A 17,672-nucleotide genomic window follows, 5' to 3' on the forward strand; every position below is an offset into this window, starting at 1 on the left:
AATCTCTAAAAATGAAAAACGCCGAGTTTCTACTATACTGGACTCGTTAAAATTTCACAGTAAAGGACCTGTTCGATTACAAATAGGAACGGACCACTCCTTCTTAGGGTTCGAATCAAAACTAAGTTGGACTCATCCGAAGGATGAGCTTATAATCAAGCATATGTTATCCTCCTCAAGCTTGTAAAAAATAAAGAGGTACTTGCCAGAAATGGTGGGGGAAAAGAGAGAAAAATGAGCCTATTTGTTATCCTTTGTCTCAGAAGAAGCCTTATTACCACTCTTGAACACGACACTTTGCATTCACCTGGGTTGGGAAATCCTTTGCCTCATAGTTGATCAAACCACATTGAAAGTTTTCAGCCGGGTATTAACTTTGGGTCAAGTGTCACCAAGCCATCTGTTGTGTCGTTATGTGTTCAAGAGGTCTCTGCATATAAACCATTCATCTGCAAAATACCCGTCATCCATCTTGACCATCCCTGAGTCAGTCCTTACAGCTACATTTCTTCAACTTTATCTATGATTTCGTGTTGTGGGCTTGCCTGCAACGGGTCTCTTTCTATTGACATCAGCACATTATCTAGAAAGATGACCTAGGAATTGTCAGTACCTTGAAATCTGCATGCATCAATGGCAGGTTTCTCGCCTTTGACGACGGTTTACATCATTGACTTTCGATCGAAGAATTCCGTGAAATGTTCGACATCAACTCATTCATTCACATCTCATGGATTGTAGTGGGTACTTTGAGAACCATTGACATCACAGGTGGTCTCTCTCACACTTGTTAACAGTTTACATCATTGACTGGTAATCAAGTGGTTTCTACCATGTTCGACATCAACTCATTTATTCGCATGGATAGAATCGTACCTGTTCGGGAAGTAGAAATGAAGACCCTGGATCTAGTTTCCACCATCCAGGCTGCGAGGAGTTTTGTATTCATTATATAGTAGACCAACTATAAACAGATGGCTGCGTCCATACTGTGTCTACAAAAAAGTCTATGATTATGATGTACTGCAAAATCATTCCTGTATCAGAGCAGTAGATAGTTTGTTAGTTAAAGTTTTCAATCTGAGTATGGGAATGCCTACTTGCAGGTTCCAACTGGGCTCTCCACAAGATAATCCTTGAAATGATAAAGTACTTCACCCTTCCTAGATGATATGAAACCCTTATCTACTACAGGCTTCGCACTTTAGGGGGCAATCTGTTACACTAAAATTTGTCACCATGACTATTCGCAGTTAGTATGGCTGCATCAATTGTCATACTATCCTCCTTGGCAAGCCTCATACCTCTGCTCTCCATGTCAAACTCCAAGAAAGAGAGAAAGTCATTAAAAATCTATATATCTCTGGGTACACAGTTTCTCTTAGCCTTACCTGCGTGTACGCGCCCCAAGTTCACAATACCTACGTACTTGTATGCTCTGTCTGTAAAGGGGAGGGTGCGTACTCCTGTAAAGGTCAAAAGGCGCAAGTTTCACTCCAAAAAAGTTACTTGTAGTCATTTCTAGAGCATTCTAGAAGCTTGTTTGACGTGTATGGAGCGCCTCCAGATGGTTCATGTATCCCTATGAAAGAGGAACTTATCCCATCAAGAGGGGAGCTATCCCATCCAAAGAGGGGCTTATCCCATTGATGGTGGACCTGAATAACTTCCTCTAGAGCACTATAAATATAGGCATTGGGCCAGAGGGAGGGGAGGTTGAAAGCTGAACATTCCTAAGGGTAGATGCTGCTGGAATTAGGACTCCCTTGTAAAGCTTGAGAGGAGAGATTCCCATCCTTTCCTAGCCTTATTTGAGAGTGGGTGAGATGATCAAAGTAAAGGAAAACTCTTGCTAGACCCTAGGAGGGACCTGCACAACACCAAGGCTCAGGTTGTAATGGTTTCTTTTGTTTCCACTTAATCCAAATGAACTCATTTTTCTCAACAGATTGTTATTCATGATTTGTTTCATATACTCCTTGGTCTGTATGATGGATATGTATTGTTTTATGAGTTTATCAGGTGCTATTTAATCTTTTGGCTTGTTAGTGAATGCAGGTTTCGAAGAGAAGGAGGAGCTCATCCGGATCGGCGAGGCTGGACTACTACAAAGCGTTGGACTAAAGGTATGTTAAAATCACCTGATTACTTGTATTCTCAATGCATGTTTAGAGAAAGGTAGTGTTTATTTGTCTTGTTTGTCACTAGAAAGCCTTTGCTTCTAGGGAGGTCGGTTTTGTCCGCATTATCGACTCTTTCCGCATGACAGTGTCTCTTTCTCATCTTTTAGAAGTTTGGCTTATCACCTTTTCTAAAGATAGGAAGAGCAAGATATTTTTATAACCTAGCTTAATTTCCTCACTTGACATGTACACCTCACAAAAGCATGAAAGTGCATCTTCATCTCCCAGTAAAAGCATACTTTCTTAATTTAGTGATCACACACGCACTGTAAGTGGAAACCACACTCTCTTAGGAAATTGCACACTCCCACTTCTTAGTTTGAGCGCACTTCCTACTCATATTCAGTACACACTCCTTGTCAATATCAAGTGGGAACCCCCTACCATTCACACATGTGCACTTTGTGGGTGCATGCATAACAAACTCTTAGAAAATAGGGACGTCTCCCACTTCACTCATCTTATCTATTGATCAAGTGATAAGTGGAGAGCATGCAATTAAACCATAATCTTAATTTGCATGTGGGTTTCCTTTATAACAATCCCAACTCATTGTCATTTTCATAATCACTATTCAATTTTAGCTAAACACGTTCTCTCATGGCAAGGAGATTTTCCTCACCCTTGGTCACAAGTGTGCTGATTCTTGCTAATTTTATGAAGTGTCTCTTTTGTTTTCTTTTGTCATTTTTAGTGTCAATTTTGCTCTCTTTAGTGGCACTTTGATCTTGTTTTTACATATTAACTTTTTTTTTTGTCTATTCCTTCTCCTACAAGTGTAGTATTATTGTCACATGTGGTGTTTCTACTAACTCTTCACATTCCATGATATTTCATATTCTATTCGTGACTGTGAAGAGATATATGAATTCATGCAATATTGTTTCTCTCACATTTACTGTTCTCTTGACTTGTTACTGATCATCACTTAGAAATTATCAAGATCATCTCTTTCTCATAGCACAGTGCACACTTGCAAGTAGCAGGCTCTCACTCCTTACTACAATCTCAAACTACGCCCACCTAAGAAGGAGATCCTCTTCCATAGAGTATAGTGCAATTCTATGTTGGAAATAATACTTAGAGGGGGGGGTGAATCCGTATTATCTAATTCTTTTAATAAATCTTCCTTATTTGTTCTTTGAATTATTTTTGCATGTCAGCACCATAAAATAATGAGCATGAACAAAGAAAACAGATAGTCACACCAAAGAACACAAGATGTAAGGTGGAAACCCAATGTGGGTGAAAACCACCTGCTGCAATATGTCTCTATCTTCTTTCAAATTAGAAACTTCTTTTACAATGGTTTTGTACTGGTGCAGTCCTTTACCAGTACGCAGGCTGCAACCTGCAGAGAGCTACAACTCTCTCTCATTTTCCAGTCTCTCCTGGAAGGGAGCTACAACCCCCTACTTCTTTTCTTACAAGGACCACTTTTCATGAATTTTCAATCTGAATCCATAAGCATCAAATGATCATCAAGTATAAGAGAATCACCCAATCAACTGCAGTAACCAGATCAACAATAATAGGACCAAACCCAGAACACAACAATGATAAACAAAGATTTTAAGAGAAGTAAGTAGCTTCACCCATGTACTTCCTGCTTAAAGTAAGCACCCTGCTCAACTGCTCGCCTGCTTACGTACGCACCCTGCTCAACTGCTCGCTTGCTTACGTACGCACCCTGCTCAACTGCTCGCCTGCTTACGTACGCACTGTAGTCAACTGCACACCTGCGTACCTCGCTCTGAGTCTATTGAACCGCCTGCGGACCTCCGCACCTGCAACCCTTCTGTGCCTGCGTACCGGCGCACCTGAAATGCTTCGTTCCTGCATATGTACGCACTTTTCCTTCACTATGCCTGCGTACCTTCGGGCATAGATGATTTCAAGACTTCAGAAATAACCCAGACAATCAGATCTACAAATCTGAACATGCGCCGAAGAGATCTCAATCCATCAATAGATTCGCCTTATTTAGATCTAGACATACTCCCAAGAGATCATAATATTTCAGATCTAGCCCTCATAAGATATTCAACCAAAAACATGCTCAAGCCAAATGATCTCCTTTGCTTTATATAGGAAAGCTCTTCCTTAAATCATGGATCAATACCACGGGCCGACACCATAATAACGCAATACCGTCGGCTAAATACCAAGAGTAAAACATAAGAAAACCCCACATGTGAATTTCTTTGCCTTGAAATGTGTGAAATGGGGGTACGCACCTCCTGAACGGGATAACTGCGGGTATGTACGCACTTTATGTAACACTGACCTGTGTGTACGCACCTTATGTAAGGTGTACCTGCGTACCCCTAATTTTCTTCAATATTTGATAGCTGATCATCAATCTCTGCTGCTGACTTGAAGTACTGTGATCTATCACTTGAATGGGTTGTCATCAAGGACAACACTTTAGCCATAATGCCAACAATCTCCCCCTTTGGACTTGATGGCAACCTCAACTGTGATCTATCACCTGAATGGGTTGCCATCAAGGACAACACTTTAGCCATAATGCCAACAATCTCCCCCTTTGGACTTGATGGCAACCTCAAAACTTCAGCTTCATTCTCCCCCTTTGACATCAAGGGCAAAGGGTTATGCTCCCCCTAAGAACATGCTCCCCCTGAATATGAACCAGATCTGCAACGAAGAACCATAATCCACCATGAAAGAGATAGAGACATATTGCAGCTACTTCCAAGATCTCCTTCTGCACATCCTCCATAATGCCAACAATGCATTATATGCTCCCCCTGAACCTGTATCATCAATCAGAAGAGGTTCAGCAATAAGATGATGCATCAAAAACCCCCAGCTTTTGCCTAAGGTATTCAAAAGTGTCCCTGGGCAATGGTTTGGTGAGTATATCAGCAACTTGTTCCTTAGAAGGAACATACTCCAACTTGACCTTCTGTTCAAGCACTTGTTCCAGGAGAAAATGATACTTGATTGGTATGTGCTTGGTTTTTGAATGCATAACAGGATTCTTTGACATGCTGATTGCACTTGTGTTATCACATAAGATGGGGATTGGTGGTGTACAAGTGATTTGAAAATCCTGCAAAGTCTGCATCATCCAAAGGAGTTGGGTGCAACAAGATGCAGCAGCAACATATTCCGCTTCAGCTGTAGATAAGGCAATCGAACTCTGTTTCTTGCTGAACCAAGATACCAGTCTGGAACCCATAAAGAATGCACCACCACTTGTGCTTTTCCTGTCATCCATGCTTCCGGCCCAATCTGCATCTGTATAAGCATGAAGTGTAAGATCTATATCTCTAGGATACCATAAGCCATAATTTTGAGTCCCTTGAAGATATTTGAAAATTCTCTTCACTGCCTGAAGATGAGTCTCCTTCGGATTTGCCTGAAATCTTCCAACTATTCCAACTGCATGCATGATGTCCGGTCGGGTACCTGTCAAATAAAGTAAACTTCCAATCATAGATCTGTAGGTTGGTTGATGTACTGCTGCAGATTCATCATTTGCACTGAGGCTACATCCTGTGACCATGGGTGTACATACTGGTTTTGCATCTTCCATACCATATTTCTTCAAAATATGTTTGAGATACTTGGTTTGAGATAAAAAGATTCCTCCTTCTTTTTGTTGGATTTGCAAACCAAGGAAATATGTCAGTTCTCCTAGAAAGGACATTTCAAATTCTTTCTGCATGACCAAGGCAAAGCTTTGACTCATAGCTTCTTCATTGCTACCAAAAATAATGTCATCTACATACACAACAAGTATTAGCAATTTGTCATTTTCAACTTTTATATAAAGATTGCTATCTGCTGATCCTTTTGAAAAGCCTTGTTGATGAAGATATTTGTCCAAACGGTAGTACCAAGCCCTTGGAGCTTGTTTGAGACCATAGAGAGCCTTTTTCAATCTGCATACAAGATTTGGATCATTTCCAAGAATGAACCCATATGGCTGTTCAATGTATACTTCTTCTTCCAAGTCTCCATTCAGAAAGGCTGATTTCATGTCCATTTGAAATACTTTGAAGTTTTGAAAACTTGAGAGAGCAAGGAACATTCGGATGGCCTCAAGTCTTGCAACAGGAGCAAAGGTTTCTTCAAAGTCTATTCCTTCTTGCTGCGCATACCCTTTACAAACAAGTCTGGCTTTGTTTCTAATTACTTCCCCATTTTCATTCAATTTTTTTTTGAAGACCCATTTTGTTACGATAACATTCTTATCCTTTGGTCTAGGAACCAGCTCCCAAGTGTTTTTCTTTTCGATCTGCTCAAGTTCTTCATCCATTGCCTTCACCCAACATTCATCTTTGCATGCCTCTTTCACATTTTGTGGTTCAGTAGAGGAGAGTAATGCCAAATAGCTTGAAGCTTCTGCAATTGTTCTTCTTGTTTGTACACCTGCTTCTTTCTGCCCCATAATCTGAGATTCTGGATGATTCTTCTAGACATATCTGGATGGAGTCTTTTCTTCTATTCTTGTTTGCTCCTCTGGTTCTTCTTGAGTTTCTTCTTGACGTTCTTCTTCTTCATCATTCTGTCGTTGGGGGTAGCCTTCATCTTCTTCGATGTCTTCATGATGTACTTGCCTAGGAATGTATCCCTTCTCATCAACCACTACATCAATGCTGTCAACAATTCTGCCAAGTCTTTTATTGTAGCATTTGTATGCTTTGCTATGTGGAGAGTAACCAAGAAGAATGCCTTCATCTGCTCTAGGTTCAAGTTTGCCAAGTTGCTCATCAGTATTCTTGATATAGCATTTGCTCCCAAAGATTTTGAAGTGCTTTACCGAAGGAGTCCTACCACTCCAGAGCTCATGAGGAGTTTGAGTGCTGTTCACCCGGACATTTGTTTTGTTGAGAATAACAACCGCAGCATGTGCAGCTTCACCCCAGAAAATTGCGGGAGTTCCTGACTCATCAAGCATAGCACGAGCCATTTGTTGGACTGTTCTGTTCATTCTTTCCACAACTCCATTTTGCTAAGGAGTTCTTGCTGTAGAGAATTCTCTTCTTATCCCATGTTCTTCACAGAAATCGAAAAATTCATTTGAAGTAAATTCCCCACCTCTGTCTGATCTGAGGCACTTAATTTTGTGACCTGATTCATTTTCAACCAAGGCTTTGAAGGATTTGAATTTTTCGAATGCTTCATCTTTGTGCTTCATAAGTCCTAACCAGACAAACCTGGAGAAATCGTCAATGAATAATATCAAGTATTCTTCTCCTCGAGGTGTTATTTTCCTGAAAGGACCGCATGTATCTGTATGTACTAGCTCAAGAGGCATGCTAGCTGATCCTTCTTTCTCTGGAAAGTTAGTTCTGGTTTGTTTTCCAAACTAACATGATTTGCATATGGTGTTGTCAGGAATTTTGATATCTGGAAGATCGCGAACTGCCTGATATTTGCATGCTTTCCTTATTTGTGAAAAGCTTAGATGTCCCAACCTCCAGTGCCATAACCAGTGCTCATCATCCTTGCTCAGATAGCATTGTTGTTGTCCTTCTTCAAATATGTACAGATTATTTGGAGTTCTTTTTCCTTTGATCACTGTTTTACCTGTATCAAGATCACGAACAAGACATCCATTTGATCTGAATATAACCTCGGTTCTTTGATCACACATCTGGCTGACACTTAGAAGATTATGCTTCAATCCATCAACATACAAAACATTTCCAGCCTTGACCTTTTCTTTTAACTGAGCAATGCCTTTTCCTTTTATAGTTGCAGGAGTATCATTTCCAAAAGAGACTTTCTTTCCTTTTTCTAGAGCAGAATATGACTCAAGTTTTTCTTTATCACCTGTCATATGCTTCGAACATCCACTGTCAATGTACCATAGATTTTCCTGTCCCTCTGCATAAAATGCTATCCCACATCTTTCTGTTTGTGGTTCCTTTATTCTCCATGTTTTGGTGCTTGAGGCTTGTTCCTTTTTCTGCTAAAACCTGCTCCTGCATTCAGAGTCTTCATGACCAAAGTTATTGCAAATAGAACATTCAACTTCATTTTCAAGAACCGAAAAGTTGTTATAGGTCCTTTTTGTAATCTCGGTCATACTTCTTTGTTTTTGAGCTTCCCTAGTCATGATTGTTTTATATGCAACACATTGAGCTGCTTTGTGAGCAAAGTTATGGCAAGAAAAGCATTTTCCATTGAAGAAACTTCTGCGGTTATCGAATCTACCAGCCAATTGATTGTAATTTCTATTGTCATCTATTCTTGAACCAAATTGAGAAGATTTTACCTGTGGCTGGTTGTAGCTTTTGTTCACCCTTAAGATGGATTGCCCTTGATAGTTTCTGTTTGTAATTCATCCCTGCTTTACCTGATGATCTTCATTGTGCTTTTGCTCATTTCTCCTTGCTGCATCAAGATAACTTTTTGAGGTGGATGCTTGAGAAGTTTCTCCATTATAGCCCAGACCTGTCTTGTTTAGTGGAGACCGCTGCACATTGATAATCTCATCCAAAGTTTCAGATCCTTTGACAAACTTGAGATTAATAGCTTTTGTTTTCTCAATCTCTTTTCTAAGACCAACAATTTCACCTTCTAATTTTTCAAGATGTTTTTCCTTTTCATCAATTTGAAATTGTTGAGTATCAATGATCATGTTCTTTTCTTCTATACATCTCTTGAGTCTAGTAATTTCATCATAAAGGTTATCCACATCTATAGCATCCATATAATCATTATCTTCAAATGCCATTAACAACTTATATTCATTACCTTGTTCATCTTCATCACTGTTTGATAGACCATCACTATCTTCATGAGTGTAGTAGCTTTTCTTATTTGCGTTCTGTTTCTTGTTCCATCTAGCAGGTTCCTTTCCTTTATCCTTATAAGGACATTTTGCAGCATAATGACCTACTCTTCCACAAGCAAAGCATTTAAAAGGTAACTTATCTCTGAACCTTCAAGAACCCCTTTGAAGATTTCTGACAAAATTTGATTCTTCTTCCTCTTCTTCTGGGACGTGGCTTGCTTCATAATAATCTCCTTTGCCTGATGCCTTGAAAGCAGCTTCTCTTATATTTGATGGACCTCCCTTTCTCATTTCATAAGCAGTTAGAATTCCATGTAGCTGAGACATAGTAAGAATTCGTAGATTTTCTTTTTCTTCTATTGCAGATACTTTAGATTCAAACTTGGGGGACAATGATCTTAGAACCTTTTCAACCACAATAGCCTCTTTTATTTCTTCACCCAAATTTTTCATACAATTAACAACTTCATCTACCCGAAGAAAATAGTTAGCCACACTTTCATCATTATACATTTTGAGAGTCTCATACTGAATTCTGAGAGTTTGAAGTTTAGCACGCTTTACCTGTTCATCTCCTTCATAGCTCGTGACAATTTTGTCCCATATCTCTTTTGTGGATTTATAGTGCATTACCTTCATGAATTCTGATTGAGATATACATCCTAATAGAGTACTGACTGCTTTCGCATTTGTTTCATACTTCTTTTTCTCGGCTGCATCTGTAGGAGTAGCTGAAGGAAAAGCGTAGTCTGTCTCTACGACGTCCCAAACTTCTGTACCAAGAGATTGAAGATAGGCAGTAACTCTTACCTTCCAATAATTGAAGTTTGTCCCATCAAAAACTGGTGGCCTGATTGATGCTTCTCTCTCGTAGTTGCTCATGATGAACGATCTTCCTTCAAGCGATCAAGCTTCTCTGAAGGACCTGCTCTGATACCAATTGTTGGAAATAATACTGAGAGGGGGGGTGAATCAGTATTATCTAATTCTTTTAATAAATCTTCCTTATTTGTTCTTTGAATTATTTTTGCATGTCAGTACCATAAAATAATGAGCATGAACAAAGAAAACAGATAGTCACACCAAAGAACACAAGATGTAAGGTGGAAACCCAATGTGGGTGAAAACCACCTGCTGCAATATGTCTCTATCTTCTTTCAAATTAGAAACTTCTTTTACAATGGTTTTGTACTGGTGCAGTCCTTTACCAGTACGCAGGCTGCAACCTACAGAGAGCTACAACTCTCTCTCGTTTTCCAGTCTCTCCTGGAAGGGAGCTACAACCCCCTACTTCTTTTCTTACAAGGACCACTTTTCATGAATTTTCAAACTGGATCCATAAGCATAAAATGATCATCAAGTATAAGAGAATCACCCAATCAATTGTAGTAACCAGATCAACAATAATAGGACCAAACCCAGAACACAGCAATGATAAACAAAGATTTTAAGAGAAGTAAGCAGCTTCACCCATGTACTGCCTGCTTACAGTAAGCACCCTGCTCAACTGCTCGCCTGCTTACGTACGCACCCTGCTCAACTGCTCGCCTGCTTACGTACGCACCCTGCTCAACTGCTCACCTGCTTACGTACGCACTGTAGTCAACTGCACACCTGCGTACCTCGCTCTGAGTCTATTGAACTACCTGCGGACCTCCGCACCTGCAACCCTTCTGTGCCTGCGTACCGGCGCACCTGAAACGCTTCGTTCCTACGTATGTACGAACTTTTCCTTCACTGTACCTGCGTACCTTCGGGCATAGATGATTTCAAGACTTCAGAAATAACCCAGACAGTCAGATCTACAGATCTGAACATGCGCCGAAGAGATCTCAATCCATCAGTAGATTCGCCTTATTTAGATCTAGACATACTCCCAAGAGATCATAATATTTCAGATCTAGCCCTCATAAGATATTCAACCAAAAACATGCTCAAGCCAAATGATCTCCTTTGCTTTATATAGGAAAGCTCTTCCTTAAATCATGGATCAATACCACGGGCCGACACCATAATAACGCAATACCGTCGGCTAAATACCAAGAGTAAAACATAAGAAAACCCCACATGTGAATTTCTTTGCCTTGAAATGTGTGCACTGGGGGTACGCACCTCCTGAACGGGATAACTGCGGGTATGTACGCACTTTATGTAACACTGACCTGCGTGTACGCACCTTATGTAAGGTGTACCTGCGTACCCCTAATTTTCTTCAATATTTGATAGCTGATCATCAATCTCTGCTGCTGACTTGAAGTACTATGATCTATCACCTGAATGGGTTGCCATCAAGGACAACACTTTAGCCATAATGCCAACAATCTCCCCCTTTGGACTTGATGGCAACCTCAACTGTGATCTATCACCTGAATGGGTTGCCATCAAGGACAACACTTTAGCCATAATGCCAACATTCTATTCTATAATGAGGCATCTGTTTGCACTGCAATTGCAACTCGTGCCCTTGTTGCGCCTCCCTAGCACACTACAGACTTCCAAGAAGTAGTGTGCCTCTCGTCGTCTCTTGCTAATGAAACCTATGTAGAAGAGGAGCCTCTCTCCCTCATATGTGTGCACTGCACAGTTCTAAGCTATATGCATGACTCCATTGTGCCCTGTGATCCTGAATTGTGCACCACTTGGCCCCCTCTACCTTGCTTTGGTGCAATGCACATTTATAGTGGATAGTGGATCTACTTTTTCTCATCCTTCTAATCTTGTCATCTATATTGGACAATCTTTTCCTAATATTTGTCTTTTTCATAAGTTTTCATGTGATAGCTAGGATATTTTAGGAACTAATCTTTATTCACCATGAATGATTTTCCACTTGCAAGTGTTGCAAATACAAAACACATTATTCTTTCATCTTCTATAGAGACAATGTCTCCCACCACTCGAAAGGTTCCATCCATACAAACTTCAAAAAATAGTACTAAGGATGTAGTGGAACGTTCTAAACCAACAGTGCCAATCTTATTAGATACGTAATGCTTCATTGATAAATCTATTAAAGTCTCATGGAAAGATATAAAGAGTGCCTCTATTTAGAAGGAATTTCCAGAGATCCTAGAGGATGGGTAGGTATATATTAACATAAAGAGGTTAATAATTCATAATGTAGTGCACATATTTATAGTATTACCCTATACAAAAGTTATTGGATGGATTTTGCAACACTTTGATAGCAAGAATCTAACTATGAGCATTGAAAGCAAAAAACATTAGAGATATTTTGAGGTGAAAAATGGTCCTCAAAACAAAAACACACGACCAAAATAAAATTTATAAGAACCAATAAGATTCAAAATTATGATGTCAACCACGAGGATGATTCACCATTTTTGGAGTGAAAGGGTAAAAAAAGAAAAGAAAAGAAAAACTACTTTTTCAACTCATATTTTCAACTTATCTCCCTATGATTTTACTCAAATTTCGAGTGAGAGAACTTGTTGGATGTGGAATTTAATTTTTCATCCAAGTACCCATGTTGCATACTTTGGATGGACCCTACTACATGACCAATGTGAAATACGTGAAAAAATGTGATTGCAATCATGTCTTTTCATGTACTTCATGTTTTTCATGTAGTAAGGTCCATTGAAAGTACGCAACATGGGCACTCCTAGGTGAAAAATTAAATTTTGCACCCAAGGAGTTCTCTCACTTGAAATTTGAGTAAAGTAGTAGGGAGATGAGTTGAAAATATGAGTTGAAAAATTAGTTTGTTTTTCATTTTTCCCTCCAAAACTTGATAACGTAATCTAATCTTATTTTATTATTTCCACTATTATTTTATAATATTCCTTAGGAGGCCCATTTTACATCGAAAAAATTATCTAATGGATATGTCCACCTACCATCCACATGATTTAAACTCCTATTATAAGTTGTTAACCCCTGGTCAGTACTTGGACTCACAATTTTATGCAGCTTGGGCTATGTTGAATACCAAGGAGGTTATCAAGTCATGGTGGTAGGAGCCTGCAAAGTTCCACCAAAATAAAAGTGAAAATTATAATACTAAGTCCTTGAGGATAGTCTATCAGTATCTTATGGAAATGTCTTGCAGATTGCATGGGTGAAAGAATGCAAAATATTTTGAAGAAGAATGGATTTATTTACTCAACCTGTCTGTTTCTAGAGGTAGGGCCTTCAACTGGGTTGAAATACTTCCTCAACAACTGTAGATCAATGTATAGGACGTAAATAAATCTTTGGAAGCATATTAGTCACTAGAATTTTGTATTTTTACCTATTTTCTAGAAGGAATTTGTGCTTGCTATGCATTCACATGAATGAAATGGAATTGGACCCTTAAACAGAAACTTGTCGTCTATATCCAACGTAGACTATTTTCAGAAGAAATTTTCCGAGGAGTATATAAGAAATTGGTTGAGCACTTCTTTTTGGTTTTATATCTGATTATCTTTAAAGATAAACCTCCCTACATGATAGATCAAGTGAAGGAGTCACCCTATGAGATTGTAGATTGATTTTCTTCACCACAAGGCACATACATTATATGTTTCGGATGCTACACTTCCCCTTATCTTATGCTAAGGTACGTGACCAACAATGTGGTCATGTATGAAGTTGCTTATCAACTAAATATAGGTTTGTTTGCACAACTCCAAAGGAAGAAGAAGTCTCATTGGCCCTATTTTCCTTTAGGGATTGGATCATATGAGCTCAAAAGCCTTAAGGTGTTATTTGGATCTCTTCAGCTACCAGAATTAACCAATATATTTTACTTTTGTGATGTTAGCATAATTACATGTGAAAGAGTAAAAAACAATGACATGTGCATACTGTAAAGAAGAATAAGCATAATGACAACCATCAAATCCAAGGACACAAGCACAATGATAACAGAGTTCACCCAGTGCGGGTTATGTCTCCAAGCCCTTTGTCAAGATTGAGGAGGATGCTTCATTAATGTTGCAAGATGATATGAGTACATAGTACACTATTTCTCATTACAAGGATAAATTTCCTCAACTAGAGTGGCATGTCTCTCCACGAGACGTTTTCCCTGTTAGCGTCAGTCTTGTTAGCCTGTCACTTGGATCAAATATGTTTTTACTATGTTTTTCCAGGCTTTCAAAATCAAATTTTTCTGATATTAGTTTTACACAACAAATTTGGTCATTGTTTGGTCAGTCTAAAGATGAATTCATTATTTGGAAATTCACTCATGCTGGTCACCTATCATAGTTTATGAAGGTATCACAATAAAAATGGGTCCGTCATCATCATCATTCCGTTTAGGTCTCAGGTCATCCATTAGGTCACTAGGGTTTCCAAGGTCCATCATTTTCATGAATAAAACCAACAGTGAGTAAAACATGACAAAGCAACTTTTGGAGAGTTGATCTTGATTTCTTTTTTACACACTCCTCATACTCTCATTATTATCAAAGGTTCCAGAAAAATAAGCTCCATCACTCAGAAAAGCAAAGGACATCTCAGGTTTGCAATGGTAAAGGTAATTTTGTCTTCATAAAGTGAAAATCACTTTCTAAAGGAGGATGGGGTGAGGAAAATTTCCCTATATAAACTCAAAAGCCCCATAACTCCTTCATTCACATCCTACTCACTCTTTATCATCAAGCTATCTCGCCCAAAAAAGAAAAAACGTTGTTTTCCTAGGAGAAATTAACAAAAATTTGTAGGCATTGCACATAGAAACACTACGCTGCACTTAAGAGATAGGCTTTGCACGTAGAAGAACTATGTTGTGCTTTAGCGCTACGCGTAGGAACACTACGCTGTGCGCAAGACAGAGTGTCCCAAAATTCATCAAAACTCTCCAAAACTTTAATTTTTCAATTGAAAGCTTGATTTTACTGACTTCTAAGCTAAGGAACAAGTAAGTACACCATCATCGTTCATCTTTTTCTTTCCAAATTTCATCTCATGTCAATGATTCTTCAAGTTATGGTTTGTAGAAAAGTTTGCATGGAAAATGTTAGGGTGAAAATGGCCATCATTATTTTTAATTTCCAAAACATGTAAAATGATATCCTACACCTGCATACATGTTCAATGAGCCATTTTGACCGTTTTACCCACCTCAAAATAAATTTTAAACACTCAAAAAGCAAAACCCTAGCTCATTCCTAGAGGTTTTTGAGCAAATATCATCATAAACCTTGTTGTTCCCACCTACAAGCAGATCATCTTTCCACTGTTTCTCCACTAATTTTCATCAAATTTCAAAGTTGTCTCACCTTTCCCAAGACCCCTGCCATCATTTTGTTAAAAATGACCTACATATCACTTCATTTCCATTCACACCTTACATCTTATTTTCACTTCCTGCTGCTAGGGCTTTGTGTCATCATGGAGGCAGAATATTCGCTAGAAAGAAAGAGACAACATAAAGGAGGGAGGATCCTTAGATATGAACCATCAGACTGCAACATAATCAACTCCTATCCTTTCATCAAACAATGCTTTTAGGAGGTCCACTACTTGGAATTTTGCAAAAGGGTGAGTGAGGCAGGATTTCATGAGCAACTAACAGATTGGGTAGCAACACAACTAAAAGGAGAAACTGCTATCATTGTTGGTTTTGATTTCATTTTCTTAGTGGCCTCCATTTCAATAACAACTGGGTTACTAAACAATGGTGAATATTGGTTCAAAGGAATGAGCCTAGATCTTAAAAACTACAAGCCTTTATTGAAGATGCCATATAGAGATACACACACTCACATCATGGCTTTCAAATATTTATTGGAGAAATATGCCCCTTTGATGAAAACTGTCATGAGGTTCTTCACTTGTGAAGGTAGATTCTCTAGGTTGTATGCCTATCATATTCGCCTCTTGATGTAGTTCACCTCTCAAAAGCCACTCAACATGTGTAATTATCTATTCAGGAGCATTTCCAAAATGTCTAAACAAATACAATTAAAGGACAAAGATCACTCCCCAAGCTTGTTCCATCACAGTCTCATCAAAACCATTGTCCTTCACTAGCTGGCAGAGAGAAGTATGGCTTGGGAAGATTTTTTGGAAGTAGATTTGAAATGGCATGAGAGGAATGCATAATCTCAGTCTCCTAGTGCGCCAAAACAACAAACAAAGGTGGGGTAATCTAGAAAAACAGTGGAGAAGACTTAGCTATCCAAACCTAAGGTGACTAAAGTGTATAAGAAGGGGCAAAGGCTTGTGTTTTCTTCTCACAAAGAGGAAGGGGCCAAGCCTTCTTAATCAACAAAGGAGGAATCGACAACAAAGGTAAAGACACAGTTGAACATGAGTTTGGACTAATTCATCCAGAGATTGAGGATCATACCACAAACATGAGACATACTATTAGGGAAATGGACTACCAAATCAAGCAGATGGCAATCAATCTGGAAAGGGAAAAGTATGTTATATCATTCCTTGAATAGGAAAACAATCAACTCAAAGCAAAGGAGTTGATCCTAGAAAAGGAAAAAGCCAAGTTAATGTAGCAAGTTGGAAAAGGTAAGGAGATCATGGAATCAAGTGAGCCTGAAGCATCAAAGGTGAGAGGAAAAAGGAAAAGACCAAGAAGAAGAGGCCTCAAGAAAGCTTGGCAAGAGGAGCAAGAACAAATTCTGTTGAATGAGGACCTTGACCTAGAAGATAGGATCGACCTATAGGTTCATCAATATTGGATCAATAGAGTGAATGAACATTTGGAGAATCTCCTTGAGAAGGAAAACAAAGACAACCAGTTGCTTAGACACATGGTGCACCACTACCAAGCTCAAAACATGATCTCCAATGTCAAGGTAAAGCAACTCGAAAACAAGCTCAAGGAGGCCAAAAAAGACCAAAAGGATGAGGGAAACTTGGAGATTCTTGTTGAAGCATCCGTGAAGCTATAAAAAACATATTTTTACACCTTCCATCCAATTTTGAGCAATTTTGAGCATTTTGAGTTTTTTGAGAATTTTTGGTCTAAGTTAAAAAATTCCACTACTCAGTCTTCCATTTGAGGAACGATATACATTTTTAGAAAGTTCTCTCCATCCTCTAAAAATCAATTTTCCTATATTTTTCAAATGTGGCTTAGTTTTGGAGAAAAATGCAAAAAAGCGGCAAAAAACTAGCATTCTGGACCATTTTTTGATAGGCGCTGCGCTTCTGGAGTGACCTTGGGAGAATGGATTTTTGAAGGTCTTCCCATGCTCAAAATTCAAAAATGAAACCTGCTATGGAAACTAGACTTGAAGGGTTAGTTGACCATTCTCTCATATTTTCATTTTTACCCCTAGAAGGCAGCTAAAAATAAACTCAGTCGGCGCTGCGCTTTTGCACTTTTCTGTGTTTCAAATTGTAAAATTCACTCTGTAAATTTATAGTTACTAGTTTGACTTAGTAAAAGTCAAGATTATCTATGTAATGGCACTAGTTACGAAGCTAGGTTATGTAGGCATGAATAAATGTAGATCATAGGTAGTTTTTTATGTTTATTAGGCCTCATAAAAGAAGCAAACTCCAAAACTAACTCTTCATGAAGTGTTTGAGTTTCACCTTCTCACTCTCACCTGTTGGTTGAGAGAATCTTGGAGTCAGTTCCTCCACCAAGGAATTTGACTCCTGAAGGTGAGAAAGTGGTCTAGGAGAGTCTATATGTATCATTTCACTTTAGGAGAAGAGGGTTGAACTTTTTGTGAAGGAGGCTTGCATGTAATCATCTTTCAGCGAATATTGAGACATGTTGCAACTAT

Source organism: Pinus tabuliformis, chromosome 5_2 (assembly GCF_031772625.1).
Source record: "Pinus tabuliformis cultivar Carrire ecotype Pingquan chromosome 5_2, CPIR1, whole genome shotgun sequence".
NCBI classification, from domain to species: domain Eukaryota; kingdom Viridiplantae; phylum Streptophyta; class Pinopsida; order Pinales; family Pinaceae; genus Pinus; species Pinus tabuliformis.